The sequence below is a fragment of the Rhincodon typus genome, chromosome 6 (genome assembly GCF_021869965.1).
Source record: "Rhincodon typus isolate 14 chromosome 6, sRhiTyp1.1, whole genome shotgun sequence".
Taxonomy (NCBI): Eukaryota; Metazoa; Chordata; class Chondrichthyes; order Orectolobiformes; family Rhincodontidae; genus Rhincodon; species Rhincodon typus.
Window position 1 is genome coordinate 4042455 of NC_063337.1, and position 15228 is coordinate 4057682.

Here is a 15228-nt window from a genome sequence, read left to right on the forward strand (position 1 = left end):
AAACCCTGCCTATCAGACTAATTATTGCACCTTAAAGGAATGAATGCAACTTGAATGCAAACACAAACATGCAGACATATTAAAGGGAAAGAGGTGATTGTACAGACTGGGAGAGCAATGTGCCAAAACACTTGGCTTGCCACTTCACTGGTGCCTATATGTGAGTATGCTTTAGGATTAGTGCCTGGAAACAAGAAGTTCAACCTGACAGCACTAGAACGTGGAGATAAGAGCCCTTGATGTTAGGGGCAAGTTACTGGCATGAATAGAGGATTGGCTGATTGGCAGAAGGCAGAGAGTGCAGATAAAGGCGTCTTTTTCAGGATAGCAGCCTAAGATAGTGGAGTTCCACAAGAGTCAATATTGGGACCACAACTATTCACACTACATATTAATGATCTGGATAAAGGGACTGAGAGCACTATTACTAGTTTTGCAGATGACACAAAGATAGGAGGAGGGACAGGTAGTGTTGAGGAAGTGGGGAGGCCGCAGAAGGACTAGGACAGACTAGGAGACTGGGCAAAGAAGTGACAGATGGAATACAACATAGGAAAGTGTGAGGTTATGTACTTTGGTAGGAAGAATTGAGGCATGCTAAATGGGGAAAAGCTTCAAATACCTGAAGTACAAAGGAACTTTAGAATCCTAGTTCAGGATTCTCTTGAGGTTAACATATAGGTTCAGCTGACAGTTAGGAAAGCAACAGCGATGTTAACGTTCATTTCAAGAGGGCTGGAATACAAGAGCAGAGATGTACTGCTGAACCTGTGTAAGGTTGTGTCAGACCATATTTGGAATAATGTGAACAGTTTTGGGCCCTGTATAAAATAAAGGACGTGTTGACCTTGGAGGGGTCCAGAGGAGGTTTACAAGAATGATCCTGTGGATGAAGGGGTTGTCATATGAGGAGAAGTTGAGGACTCTGGGTCTGTATTCGATGGAGTTTAGAAGGATGAGGGAGAATCTGATTTGAACTTACAGGATAGAGGTCTGGATAGCGTAGACGTGGACAAGATGTTTCCACCATTAGGAGAGACTAGGACCTGACGGCCCAGCCTCGGAATGAAGGGACAACCCTTTGGAAATGAGATGAAGAAGAATTTGTGAATCTGTGGAACTCATTGCCACAGAGGGCTGTGGAAGCCAAGTCATTGAGTATATTTAAGACAGAGGTAGATAGGTTCTTGATTAGTAAGGGAATCAAAGGTTATACAGAGATAGAAGGAGAATATTGTTGAGAAACATATCATCTGTGATCGAATGGTGGAGTGGACTCAATGGGCCAAATGGTCTAATACTGCTCCTTTATATTCTGGTCTTATGGTTTTGTGATGAGTCAACAGAAAAGACAAACACATGTGAAATAAAATTCCTATAGGAACATGACTTGTAAAGAACCCTTTCTGCATAAATCATTTTAAATATCAAATTAGTTGTGAGGCATACGTGGAACACAACTGCATGTGAAATAAGACATTTGCAAATAAAACCATTGTGAAATGCAAAAGACATCAAATCTGTTCATTTTGAGCCAAATTAAGCATCTACATTTCAGTGCAAATCTCAAACAAAGAAAACATTGGGACAGAAGAAGGCTATTCAGCCCATTGAACCTAGCACATCATTCGCTAGGATCATGGCTGATCACCTACTTCAATGACGTATTCCCCTGCTATCCTCATTTGTTGGCATTAGTCTTCAGAAATCTATCAATCTCTGGCTTGAACTTGGTCAATCATTCAATAGCTCTTTGGGAGTTGAGAGTTCCAAAGTTTCATCATCCACTGGGTGAAGAGATTCCTCCTCATCCACATCCTAAATGGCCTACCCTTTATTCTGAAAATAATTCCCTGCTTTAAGACCCTCTAGCCAAGGAAGTCCACATCATCCGCATCTACCCTGTCACCCCACGTAAGAATATTGTAGGTTTCAGTCAGGTCATTGAAAAGGAATGCATTAAATATTGGATTAAGTTTCCACATCTAATTTTTCAAATTGGAACAATGAATGTGTATAAAGTTTATTCATTCATACTAACACATTTTAATGTATTTAACTACGTTTGTAAATTGTGGCATATATTTCGAGCGAATATACAGGAAAGCTCCATTTCTCTGGCCCATTGAATCATGTTTTTGAGCCACTTTTAGCCACAACATGCTATGCTGTCGCCATTTTTCATGTCCTAAGTGCATGTGCCTTACAACCGAGAGCAAAAGATTAAGCAGATGGTACAAGCTTTTCTTCAAAGGTTCACTGAAGTTTAAGATGAACCCACTGTTTGTGTTGGATCCCAATATCCACACTCACAATACTTGGTGTTTAAGTTGACCCCATTGTTAGAACGACTCTTTGAAATTTTGCAGGTCAACTATACACAAACATGGTTCTTGCAGAGGGTTAACATTTTACAGCTTTGACATCAGATTCTGAAACATTGGTTTGGAGATGGCCTATCCCAAAATGGAAATAATCAGGTTAACAATTAGATTGGATTGACAGAGGACTGACACCCAAAGCATAATGTTTTTAATGTAACTGCAAGAGAAAAGTATCATCAAAGTGACATAATAGGGGAAGCTAAGTCTTAGTAGCATTATCACTAGACTGTTAATTCTGAGATCCAGGTAATGTCCTGGGGACCTGGGTTCAAATCCAACTATGACAGACGGTGGAATTTGAATTCAATAATTATCCAGAATTAAGAGTCCAATGACAATCATGAATCCATTGTCGCTGGATTGGGGGACCTTACTGAAATGGTTGACAATGGATCATCCACAGTTCATATCTAAAGAACATGTGCATAACTTATAACAATTATTCACTCCAGTCTGACACAAAAATGAAAGAGGAAAGGTGGCTCAAGCATGGCTTGCAAAAGATCTTAGAGATGGGATTAGATCAAAAGAAGAGACATATAAAAATTGCTAGAAAAAGCAGCAAGACTGCTTGATGAAAGATGAAAGACTTGTTATATGAACAGAGATTGAACAATTTAGCCTACACTCACTATAGTTTAGAAGACTGAGAGGAGATCTAATTGAGGTATATAAGATGCCAAAGTGGATTGACACTATTTCCCCTTATTGGAAAAATCAAGAATGAGAGATCATAGTTTTAGGGAATCCCAGAAATGTTAGGAAACCAAGAGTCTAGTGAGAGGGAGGAACTGAAGGAAACCATCATTAGTAAATCAAAGATGCTGACTAATCAGCATTCTTGTCTCGTACAGTATAAAAATATTATTCTCTCTTTGTTGGTATTTTTTGCAAATGGTCCAAGGTGGATTATAAGGTGTTGTTCCTGCGATTTTCGTCTGGCCTCATTGTGACATTGGAGGCGGCCCAGGATGGACATATTGTTGAGGGACCTTGCAGCCCAATGGCCTCAACATAGAATTCACTAGCTGCAAAATCTCCCCACTCCCGGCCTCAACCCATGTCTGGACCCTCCCTCTCATCCCGCCTCCTCGACCTGATGCAACTTGTCCATCTTCTTTCTCACCTGCCTGTCCCACCCTTCCCACTGACCAATCTCCACAGCCCCCTTCCTGCATCCACCGATCACCATCCCACCTACCTTCCCCCAACCTCACCTCCTCCCCCTATTTATTTCTGAGCTCCCTTCCCCCTCCCTAGTCCTGATGAAGGGTCCTGACCCGAAACGTCGACTGTCCTGCTTCTCTGACGCTGCCTGACCTGCTGTGTTCCTCCTGCTCCACGCTGTATCGACTCTGACTGCCAGCATCTGCAGTTCTTGCTATCTCCAATGTATTTAGTTCCCAACCTTGATCACTTGACAACCAGGACTTCATTACCACTGTTATACAAATCCATTTATTTCAATCTGTGTTTTTAACTCATCTAATTTGTCGAGACCGTTTCACAATGTCAGATATAAGGTTTTTGTGTTGCTATTCTCTGGTGTCACCTTAATCCCCTTTGCCCAATTAACACTGCCAAGATCTCTGTATCTTCCTGGCCAACTTTGTGTATTTTTATCTAAGCAAATATGTCTGTTTAGGCATTTTTATATTCATCCACGTGATTTGTGTGTCACTAGCCACAAGTAAGGTCATAAGGTATAGGAGTAGAATTAGGCCATTCAACCCATCAAGCCTGCTCCACCATTCAGCCATGGCTGATATGTTTCTCAAATCCATTCTCCTGCTTTTTCTCTGTAACCCATGATCCTCTTACCAATAAAGAACCTATCTATTGCTGTCTCCACAGCAATCTGTAGCAATGAATTCCACAGATTCACCGCCCTCTGGATGAGGAAATTCCTCCTTGTCTCAGTTCTAAAGGGTTGTCCCTTCACTCTGAGGCTGTGCCCTCAGATCCTAGTCTCTCCTATTAGTGGAAACATCTTCTCCACATCACTGTATCCAATCTTCTCAGTATTCTGTAAGTTTCAATCAGATTCCCCTACATCCTTCTAAACTCCATCAAGAACAGACCCAGAGTCTTCAACTGCTCCTCACATAACAAGACCTTCATCCCAGGATCATTCTTGCAAATCTTGTTTGGACCCCCTCCAAGCCAGCACATGCTACCTTAGATATGAGGCCCAAAATTGTCCATCTCTAATTGCCTGGAGGACAATTCAGAATCAACCACATTGCCAAGGGTCTGGGGTCACATGTAGGCCAGACCAGGCAGGGACAGCAAATTTCCTTCCCTAAAGGGTATTAGTGAACCAGATGGGCTTTTCCGACAATCAACAAAGATTTCATGATCATAACTAAAACATAAAACTGAGGATGCTGGAAATCAAAAACAAAATTGGAAATTGCTGGAGAAACCCAGCAGTTCTGGATGTGTCTGTGGAGAGAAGGTAGAATTAACATTTCACGTCCCTCCGTCAGAACCGATTGTATGGTCATTGTTAGACTCCAGATTTTTATTGATTTCAAACTCCACCAAAGGCCATGTTGAAGATTTGAATTCTGGTCCCTGGGCTTCTCAATTAATAGCCAAGCAATAACATCACTTGGCTGTCAACTCCCTACTACATTAGCATTGGTTTAAAGCTCTATCTACCTCTCTAGTTATCCAAACTGCCAAGGCTCTGGGCTAAGCCAGCTTTATGCAGAATATTTCCCAGTAGAACTGCTCCATCACTTAGCAGGTGCTGATGCCTGTTCCTCATGAATCACAAGTTCTGTCTTCCAGACCACCCTTTCAGTTGTGTGTTTAACTTACCAATCTGTTTGTTCTCACACCAATTAATTGCTTTCAATGTAAACATTTGACAGAACATCAAATAATTGGATTCAAGTTGGACAGTTGCACTCTTTAAAGAAATCTCCTCATATGATTTAATTGTTTCAGCAATTGAACGCAAAAAAAAACAAATCTACTATTAAACATATTTGTCCTTGGATATTGAAGTATTCGGGTCACTCAATAAAGCAAGGTAACTATAGACTAATAACTATTTAGATTAATAAAAGACTTTTTATATGTGAAAGAGTTTTGTGTGAGGTTATTGGAGGACATTAGTTAATATCAAATATTCAGTGATTGTGCTGCTCATAGCGTTTGAAAGTTTAATTTTTCCAAAATCATTCATTCTTACTAATGGGATGTGGGCATCACTAGCTGGGCCAGATTCCCCCTCATCCTTCCAAACTCCATTGAGAATAGACCCAGCTGGGCCAGCATTTATTGCCCATCCCTAGTTGCCCCTTGTTGCCTTCTTCTGCTGCAATCCATGTGCTGTAGGTTGACCCACAATGCCCTTGGGAAGGGAATTCCCAGGATTTTCCCCCAGCGACACAGAAGGAACGGCAATATATTTCCAAGTCAGGATGGTGATTGGCTTGGAGGGGAACTTGCAGGGGGTGGTGTTCCCATGTATCTGCTGCCCTTGTCCTTCTAGATGGCGGTGGTCATGGGTTTGGAAGGTAGTTGGTGCAGTGGTAATGTCACTGGAATAATAATCCAAAACCCCTGGCTAACATAGAAAAAACATCCAGTAAGATGGCAGCGCAGTAGGGCTTCTGATCCCAGGGCTTGTCCGTTCCATCCACTTTTCTTTTCATTTCTCTTCTTTTCTTCCTCTCTTTTCTGTAATTTTTCTCTTTCCCCTTTATTTTATTTTAACTTAGATCTTGGCAAAGAGTTCTGTCATGGTGATGGCATTGCGGCGAGGACTAGGCTCAGTGGCGAGGACCCGTGACAGCGACGTTGGGGGCACGTTCGGGTTCTGCGTTGTCGAGGCACTCCTAGCGCCAGCTCAACATCGAGTTCATCGAGTACCCTCTTTTTGGGTCAGGAAGGAGGTTCCAGGAGGCTGGTGCAGTGGAGAATGTGGTGTGAAAGTGACCATTCCTCCTGGCTGCATCCTGGTGGGTCCTTCGACTAGGGCTGCTTCAGGTAGCAGCTGAAGATGAGGTGGGTATGGGCCCAGGGTTCCAATGGGTGTTTCTTAACGTTCCTGCAGCGTCTTCACTGTGGCGTGGTTGGTCTGGCCTGGCCTGAGATTCCTTCAGGTGGCTTTGGCGGTGGGCCTGGGACATCTTTTGGTGGCAGACTGTGAGTCCTTTCATGTGTAAATATGAGGTGACTCGGTAACAGGAACCCAGCCTCCATGGAGTTATTTCAAAATACAGAAAGGTCATATCCCTTTGCGGGAGAGTTTAAGATCAGAGGGTATAAATCTCAGAATAACGGGGCTGGAGATGAGGAGGAATTTCTTCTCTCAGAGGTAGTGAATCTGTGGAATTCTTTTCCACAGAGGCTGAGTCATTGGACATATTCAAGGCTGAGAGAGACAAATTTTTAGTCAGGAAGGGAATAGAGGGTTATGGGGAAAAGGCAGGTAAGTGGAGTTGAGCATCTCATTGAATGTTGGAGCAAACTCGATATGCTGAATGATCTACTTCTGCCCTTGCATCTTATGATCTTTTGTGGATGGGAGGTGTGCCATGAAGGTGTGGTGAGGCTGATATGTAGTGGGCGTCATGTGTAGTCATTGTGATGAGGTCATCCAGGTGGATACCATTGAATATGAGTTCCCTCATTGGGGCTGTTAATCTGGTCCAGATAGGGAGCCCTGGCTGACTAATAAGAACAGGAGCTCCAGAGGTATTGTTCACTCTGAGAACTGGCTCTGAGGGAGCTGGATCAAGGTTAAGGGTTCTCTATGTGTGAATGACGGGTTATTGGTGATGGAATACCAGCCTCTGTGGAGTTATTTTGCCATGTTCATGGAATGGTTCATGCGTACAGTCACCTCAGATGGAGTGCGCCCTGAGATGTAGGTGTCCAAGATTGAAGGTTGGAGGAGCAAACGACCAGCTGGAGTTCAGCTGCTCAGACCTTCATGTTGGGAATTGTCTCCATCTTGTTTCTATCCCACAGCTGGGAGAATGGGAAACTGCATATCAATGAGGTGAGACGAACTAATAATGAGATGAAAATAGGCCTCTTGCTGCTCACAGGTTCGAATCTCATGTTGCCATTCCATGCTAGTTTGAAAAATTGGATCTTTTGCTCCCAATGTCGGGAAATCACGCATCAACCACCACCCGCCTCCCCCACCCTCGCCTCTCTGGGGAGATTGCGCCCATAGAACTAACTCACGATGGTGAGTGGCTCAGAGTGGAACTTGTAGGTTGCATTGTGTTCCTCTGCGTCTGCTGATCTTGGAGAAGTTTGGAAAATGTGTCAAAGGATGTTTACTGCAACTTGCAGAGACCTAGAACCTTTGCACCTTTTTTTTAAACACTTCAACTGGCTTTTTAACAATTACTTCGAGCTGACAACATCAGCATTATGTAGAGTAACAGGGAAGGCACTTCAAATGTTCCAGTCGATGGACCATTTAGTTGGTATGCTGCCAGAAGAAACAGATTACCTTTGTGTTTGCACAGCTGTCATTTTGAAAATTTAAAATTCACCATGATAACAGGTGTTGAATTGTAATGGCAGTCCACATAAATGTAATCACAATTCACAACTTATAGAATATTATTAAAATAAACATTAAACATCAAACAATGAAACAACTACACAGTATAAACTCTTCAGTTTGCAAATTGTTATAACAAATTGAAAAATGACTTTTAATTTATGCTTTTTCATTTATGGAATAAAATTGAAAGGTCTGCATTTTGTATTAAAGTCTGCATGTTGTCAGATCACATTAATTAGATTCTCGATTATTTGCATATTGTTAATGAACTAAAGGGCAGTATTTATTGCCTATTTCTAATTGCCGTTGAGAAGGTGCTTGTGAAATGCTTGAAAACAGCTAATAGCCTTACTCTGTCATTTCAGAGGATAATTCACATTTAACTACATTGTCCCATGTAGGCCAAACATGGTAAAGACGGTGAGGATGGCACATTTCCTCCCCTGTAAGACATTAGTGAACCAGATGGGTAGGTCAGAAGTGGGGATGTCTGCGGATGATTGCACAATTGGGGCAGCATGGTGCCTCACAGCACCGGGGACTCAGGTTTGATTCCACCCTCAGGCTGAGCGGAGTTTGTACATTCTCCACGTGTCTGCGTGGGTTTCCTCCAGGTGCTGTTGTTTTCTCCCACAGACCAAAGATGTGCAGTTCAGGTGGATAGGACATGCTAAATTGCCCATAGTGTCTAGGGATGAGCACGATAGATGGGTGAGCTATGTGGTGGATGCAAGATTACAGGGTTAGGGTAAGGGAGTGGGTCGAGTAGGATGTCCTTCAGAGGGTTAGTGTGCACTTGATGGGCCGAATGGCCTGTTTCCACACTTTAGGGGATTCTTCTTCATCTTCTTTTTCTATTCACAACTTTGCAAATACTGAAGTACTCCATGTCCAAATGGAGCAAGACCTGGACAATATTGAGGCTTGAGATGAAAAGTAACGAGTAACATTTGTGCCACACAGGTGCCAGGCAATGACCATCTCCAATAAGTCATTCAATGGCATTCCATCACTGAAGAGCCCAATATCAACATCCTGGGGATTACCATTGACCAGAAACTGAACTAGACTTACCATATAAATACAGTGCTTACCAGACCTCAGGTCAGAGGCTAGGACTCCTGGAGTGAATAACTCACCTCCTGACACTTTAAAATCTATCCACCATCTACAAGGCACAAATCAGGAGTGTGATGAAATACTCCCCACATTCCTGGATGAGTGCAGCTCCAACAACACTCAAAAGTGAAAAAATAAACAAATTATGGTTTGACATTAGCACACATTGGTTCCCCACTCCATCGTAAAATTACTCGAGCAAAAGTCTTCTCATCTTAATCTTGGAAACTACAAGATTTCAAACAATGGATTTGGAAAGTGGGTGATGGGTGGAGTGGGTGATGGGAGGGGGAAGTGATGGGGGCATGGGAAATGGGGATGGGGGCTGAGGCGTGGGTGATGGGGGGCATGTGGCAGGGCGCAGGTGATGGGAGCGCAGGTGATGGGAGCACTGGATGGGTGACGGGTGATGGGGATTGGGTGACGGGAGAGGGGGTGAGTGATGGGGGTGTGGGTGATGGTGAGGTAATGGGGGAATGATAAGAAGGTGGCAGGTGATGGGAGGCTGATGGGGGGAGCGTGGGTGATGGTAGGCGTGGGTACTGGCGTTGGGGGAGGACACAGGTTTCCAGTTTTCCCCTGGGAAGGTAGTTTGCAACATCACTCCCAAACAGCACAACACAAAGATTTTGACCATGTTCATGACTCTCCTGTGACCTCTCAGTGCCTAACCCGAATATAACACAGGCCTGGCTCCCTCTGGGATCTGTACGTGCTACAAATTCTGGCCCTTCACACTAAATCAGTATGGAGGGAATTGAGGTAGTCAAAGACAGTGTCAGGCAGGCACGGCCTGTTAACCCACATTTTCTTTCGGAATGTTCCTCAGCGTTTGGATCCTTCCAGCTACTTTGTCTCCGAGGTGAAAGCACTCATCTACAATGGCTGCAGAGGGTGGAATCTGGAACTCATCGACTCTAAGGGTGATAGAGGCAAGAATCCTCATCACATGCAAGAAGTATTTCAATGTGCACTTGCAATCAGCCCTGCACCTTGTTGTCTCGGATTCTCCAGCATCTGCAGTTCCTACTATCTCTGATTCGATTTTAACCCCACTGCGAAACCTCTTCTAAGGATGAGCCTCTCTGCTCCTATGATGCTGCTTGGCCTGCTGTGTTCATCCAGCCCTGCACCTTGTTGTCTCTGAAGTTCCATGCAGGCTCTTTAGCCTGGGGCTCACCCACTTCTGTCTGCCTTATTTTTTTTTTCTCTTTTTATTTCTGCTCTCTTTCTTATTCCTCCTTCATTTCCTTCATTCGTTTCTTTTCTTTAAAGCCTTCTGTGGCGGGTTAATCAGCAGCATTGCCACGGCAGTGAGAGCGGGCCGTGCGCGGAATGGCAGCAGCCCCCCCCCCCCCCCCCACAGTGGTCAGAGACGGTAGCGGCAGGCACAGCTCCTCCCGGACATTGGAGGTGGTAGCGACGGCAGCGGCGGCGGCAGAGACATCCTCCCCATGGCCGGGGGTGGGGGGGCCAGCGGCAGCGGCGGACTTTTCAAGATGGCGGCGCCATCAAGGTGACATCTGGGAGGATGGCAGCAGCCTGGAGCTAGGGTGTCCTGGTTGCCGGGGCGAGCTTGGGTTCAGCACAGAACCCGGCTTTGGCGCGGTGGACCCGTGGGTGAAGAGATGGGACCTGAAGAATGGCGGCTTCTACGTTGATGGGACCAGCACAGGTGGCGGTGAGGCGGTGGAGGAGTGGTGGCAGTGTAGGTGCCACTGGTGAGTGGGCTCAGGGTTCATGCCAGAGAAGGCGCGAACCAAGATAGACTCTGCTTCAGTTATATCTTTTTATTCTTAAACCATTCAAAATGGCGTTGGATTGTGGCGACAGTTGAAGCTATTCACTGTATTTTACTGTGTTATTCATCGTGAGATACAAGGGACAATAAATCACTCAACTCAATTCAATTCAATTCAAGGCCAAGTGCTGAAAAAAAAGGGATTAAAATAAAATAAACTGGTAGTTGCTTTTGACAGGCACGGCCTTGGTAGGCCGAAGGGTCTTTCCCTGTGCCGTAGATCTCTACGACGCTATGAGTTCAAATCATCTAATGAAAAGGAAGCCAGCAGCCCCCTCTGCTGTTTGATATACAGTACTGCTGCCTTTCCAGAGCAACAACCTGCACAAACCCATGGAGGATTCGTTTAAAATGCTCGGGAAAGAAAGGAATAAAAGTATAATGGTATCAGTGATTCAGACCAGTCCTGACAAAGACTTTCAGCCCAAAACTTTGACTTCCCTGCTCCTCAGATGCTGTCTGAACTGCCATGTTTTTCCAGCTCCACATTTATTGACTCTAGCTTCCAGCGTCTGCAGTGCTTACCGTCTCCAGACCAGTTAGCTCAGTTGGTTGGGTGGTTAGTTTATAACGCAAAGTGATGCTATCAGCATGTGACCAATCCCCATGAACATGTAGGCCCCACCTTCTCAACCTCACACCTTGCCTGAGGTGTGGTGACCCTCAGGTAGAACCAACACCCATCATCTCTCCCTCTAATGGTCAGCTGGTCCTATGGTGACTTCACCTTTAGTAAGCCAGATGTCCAGGAAAATGACTACTGCTTCAAGAACAGCTTCTTCCCTGCTGCTATCAGACTTTTGAACAGACCTCTCAAATGTTAATCCTGATATCCCTCTCTGCACCTTTTCTGCAGTTGTAACATTGTATTCTGCGCTCTCTTCTGATGCACTTTGTACAATATAGCCTGCCCTTATAGCACGCAAGGCAACACCTTTCACCAAATCTCAGTACATGTGACAACAGCTAAAAGCTTGTGTCCTCTGCTGCTAGAGTCTTAGATGAGAGACTTCCTTTCAGTATTTCATTCTGCTGGACTGAAGAAAGACAATTCATGAGAATAAAACTGCTTTGCTAAATTGCCTTGCCAAGGGTGTGTTAATGGGATGCTATCTATATTAAAACAGTTGATAATTGGTGGTTAAATCATATGCTATCTTGTTAAGTAGAGTTAAAGTTATGTTAGTTCTTCTTTCTCCATTTGTATTTTAACTGTGTTGTAAGAATAAAGTGTGTTTTGATTAAAAATTAGGTGTGGACTAATTGAATTATGTCTGGAACACAGTACCTTACGCTAAGCTTTAATTAAATACAAAAGTGACTGTCCAAGCTATCATCTTACTATATTTTGTGGGAGCAGAGGGAAGGGGTGCACGAGGTGCATGCATATGGTAACTCCACATAGACCAGTATCCATCACCAACTCACCCTTCATCCAGGGTCAGATACCAAATTGTCAATATGTCTGACATTCCCACTTTTCATCTGTCAGCCAGGGCTCCCTGATTGATCCAGATTAACAGCCCTAATCACGGAACTCATATTCTATGAGGTCCAGCTGCTGACTTCATTCTAATCATTACATGCCTCCCCCTCTGAGTCTGAGATCATAGCCTGGTCCTTTTTCTTGGATAGTCTCCTGGCGTGTGATATGGGTGGGTGTAACACATGAGAGTTCGTCTCTTGTGCCATGAGTGCCTCAGTAGAATTTCACTTTCCCCTTCCAGCGGCAAAGGCGATAGGGCAGCTACATCCATCATATCAATCTCTGATTGTGAGGACTTGAGAACGCTTGACGGAGAAGGTGAACCTATGGGTTCCAGCAGCCCCTCCAACTGTTCCGAGGAGCAGGGCACATTTTGCTCCTGCACTGTTTGCAAATTCATGACTTTCATACGGTCTATGTTTATTCAGGACTGTTGCAACTACCTGAACTTTATACGTCACTGATCCTGACCTCGCATTGACCATGCCTCTTACTCAAGCAGGGCCATTTCTGTGGTTCTTACACCAAGCTTCATCCCCTGCATCAAACTGTCTCTCTTGCTTTGCAGAGTTGTGTACCCAGCACTGGCGTTCCTGATGCCATTTCACCCTCTCTTCCGGGTCCGGGAAGATCAGACTTACGCGGGTGCAGGTTCTTATACCCATTAGCAACTCTGCCGGCACTATCCCTGTAGTTATATATGGGGTTGGCCCTATAATCAAATAAGAACCATGACAGCTTGGTGTCTCACGAGGCTGTAGACTGTTTCTTCACGCCTACCTTCAAAGTTTGGATGCTCTTTCAGCCAGGCCATTGGATGAGGGGTTATTTGGAGCCATCCATATATGTCAAATCTCATTCGACTTTAGGAAATACTCAAATTCCCTGCTGGTAGACGATGACCTGCTATCTGTGATGAACACTTTGGGAGTCTATGTGTTGAAAAAGATGCACAGTTTTTCCACGTTGGTCCCTGTGTTTGATGAATGGACTCTATGCACGCCCAGCCACCTTGAGTGGACATCCAGACGACTAAGAACATTGAGCCCAAGCAAGGACCTGCATAGTCGATGTATAAGTGAGTCCAAGGTTTACCCAACTATTCCACCGATGTGGGAGAGCTGCTAGCCGTAATTTTTGTTCTTGCTGGTACTCTGCATTTTGCCCCACCAATGCTGCTATGTCTGCATCCAATCCTGGCATAACTTCTCGCCAACATCTTCACTTTGGAGATCCCTGGATGACCCTGGTGGAGTTCAGCCAGTATTTGGCCACAACCTTTGCTCGGGACATCACTGTTGCTCCCCATAATGATATGTTGCATCCCATTACAATATGCTGCCCTCTACTATGATTTGGTCTGACCAGGTCCAGAAAGGTTTCAGTTCTAGTTGTGATAGCCCTTTGGTTTCCCCCATCACCACCAGGAAAGGACTGGGTCTTGCTGCATCCAGAGTCTGATATTGTTAGCTGTGACTGGGAGTGTGTCCAGAAAATTTAATATCATTACAGACTCTCCCACTGGGGGGGGGGGCCACCGAGGGGTATATGCGAATGAAAGGCAGCTCAATGCATCTGCATTTGTTACTTGGCCTCCTGGATAGTGTTCCAACTTGTAATTATAATGCATTTAGCATTAGAGCCAACAGCTGAATGTGACCCAAAGTTATGGGCGGCACTGCCTTGTCCTCTTTGAACAGACCAAGTAGAGGTTTGTTGTCCATGATTATCACAAATTTTCATCTGTAACAGTATTGGTGGAACCTTCTGACCACCAAATCTTCCTTCTCTATCTGGGCGCATTTAAGCACTGCACTAGCCAAAGTCTTGGATATTGGGTGCTTTTGCGCATTCCTCTCCATTGGACCGCCTATGAACTAACACAACCATGATGCTGTGCAGGGAGGCATTGCATGTCAATACCAGACCTTTCCTGAGATCGTAGTGTGCCATCACCTTACAGGATGATGTTTCTTTAGTTCATTGAAAGCTGGGGCTTGTCTCTGCAACCATTCCCAAGGCTGACCCATTTTTAGGAGTTAATGCAAAGGGGCCAGGATTGATGTCAGTTTACATATGAATTTTCTATAATAATTTACCAGCCCAAAAGTTGACCTAAGCTCCAGTACAGATGTGGAAACCAAGGCACCTTCATCTTCCAATAGGCATAACCCATTCTTGTCAACTCTGTAGCCTAAGTAGGTCGCTTGGAGGGCCTGGAACACACATTTTTCCCTTCTAAGGTGTAAGCCTACCTTGGAATAACACCTTAGGACTGCATCCAAGTTCTCTAAATGTCCCTTAATAGTTTTCCCTGTTATCAGAATGTCAATCTGAGGAAATGGCAACCTGAGGTAGACCTTTTAAAATGTTCTCTATCATTCATTGAAAAATTGCACTGCCTGTGATGGCAGTTTCGTATATTTATACAAACCTTTATAGGTATTAATGGTAGCATACTTCTAAGCACACTTGTCTAAACGCAATTGCGAGTAAGAATGGCTCATGTCCAGCTTTATGAAGGACAGGCCCACTGCCAGCTTTGTGTATAAATCCTCTATGCAAGGAATTGGATATTTATCCAGCTGCGAAAAGCTGTTTACCATTTGTTTAAAATGGTTCACCACAAAGGTGAACCGACCTGTTGGGCTTCAAAATCAGTATGATTAGTGCTGCCCATTCTGCAAATTGGACTGGTCTGATCCCTTCATTTTCCAGCCTTCAGATTTCTGCCTCTACTTTTGCCCACAAGGCAAATGGCACTGGGCAGGCCTTGCAGAATCATAGAATTTCTTCCTGGTCACCATGCAATGTGGTCTTGGCTCTTCTGGTAGAAACCAAACCTTCCTGTCAAACTTCTGGGTGTTTAATTAGGACTTCAGTCAGGCAGCCATTT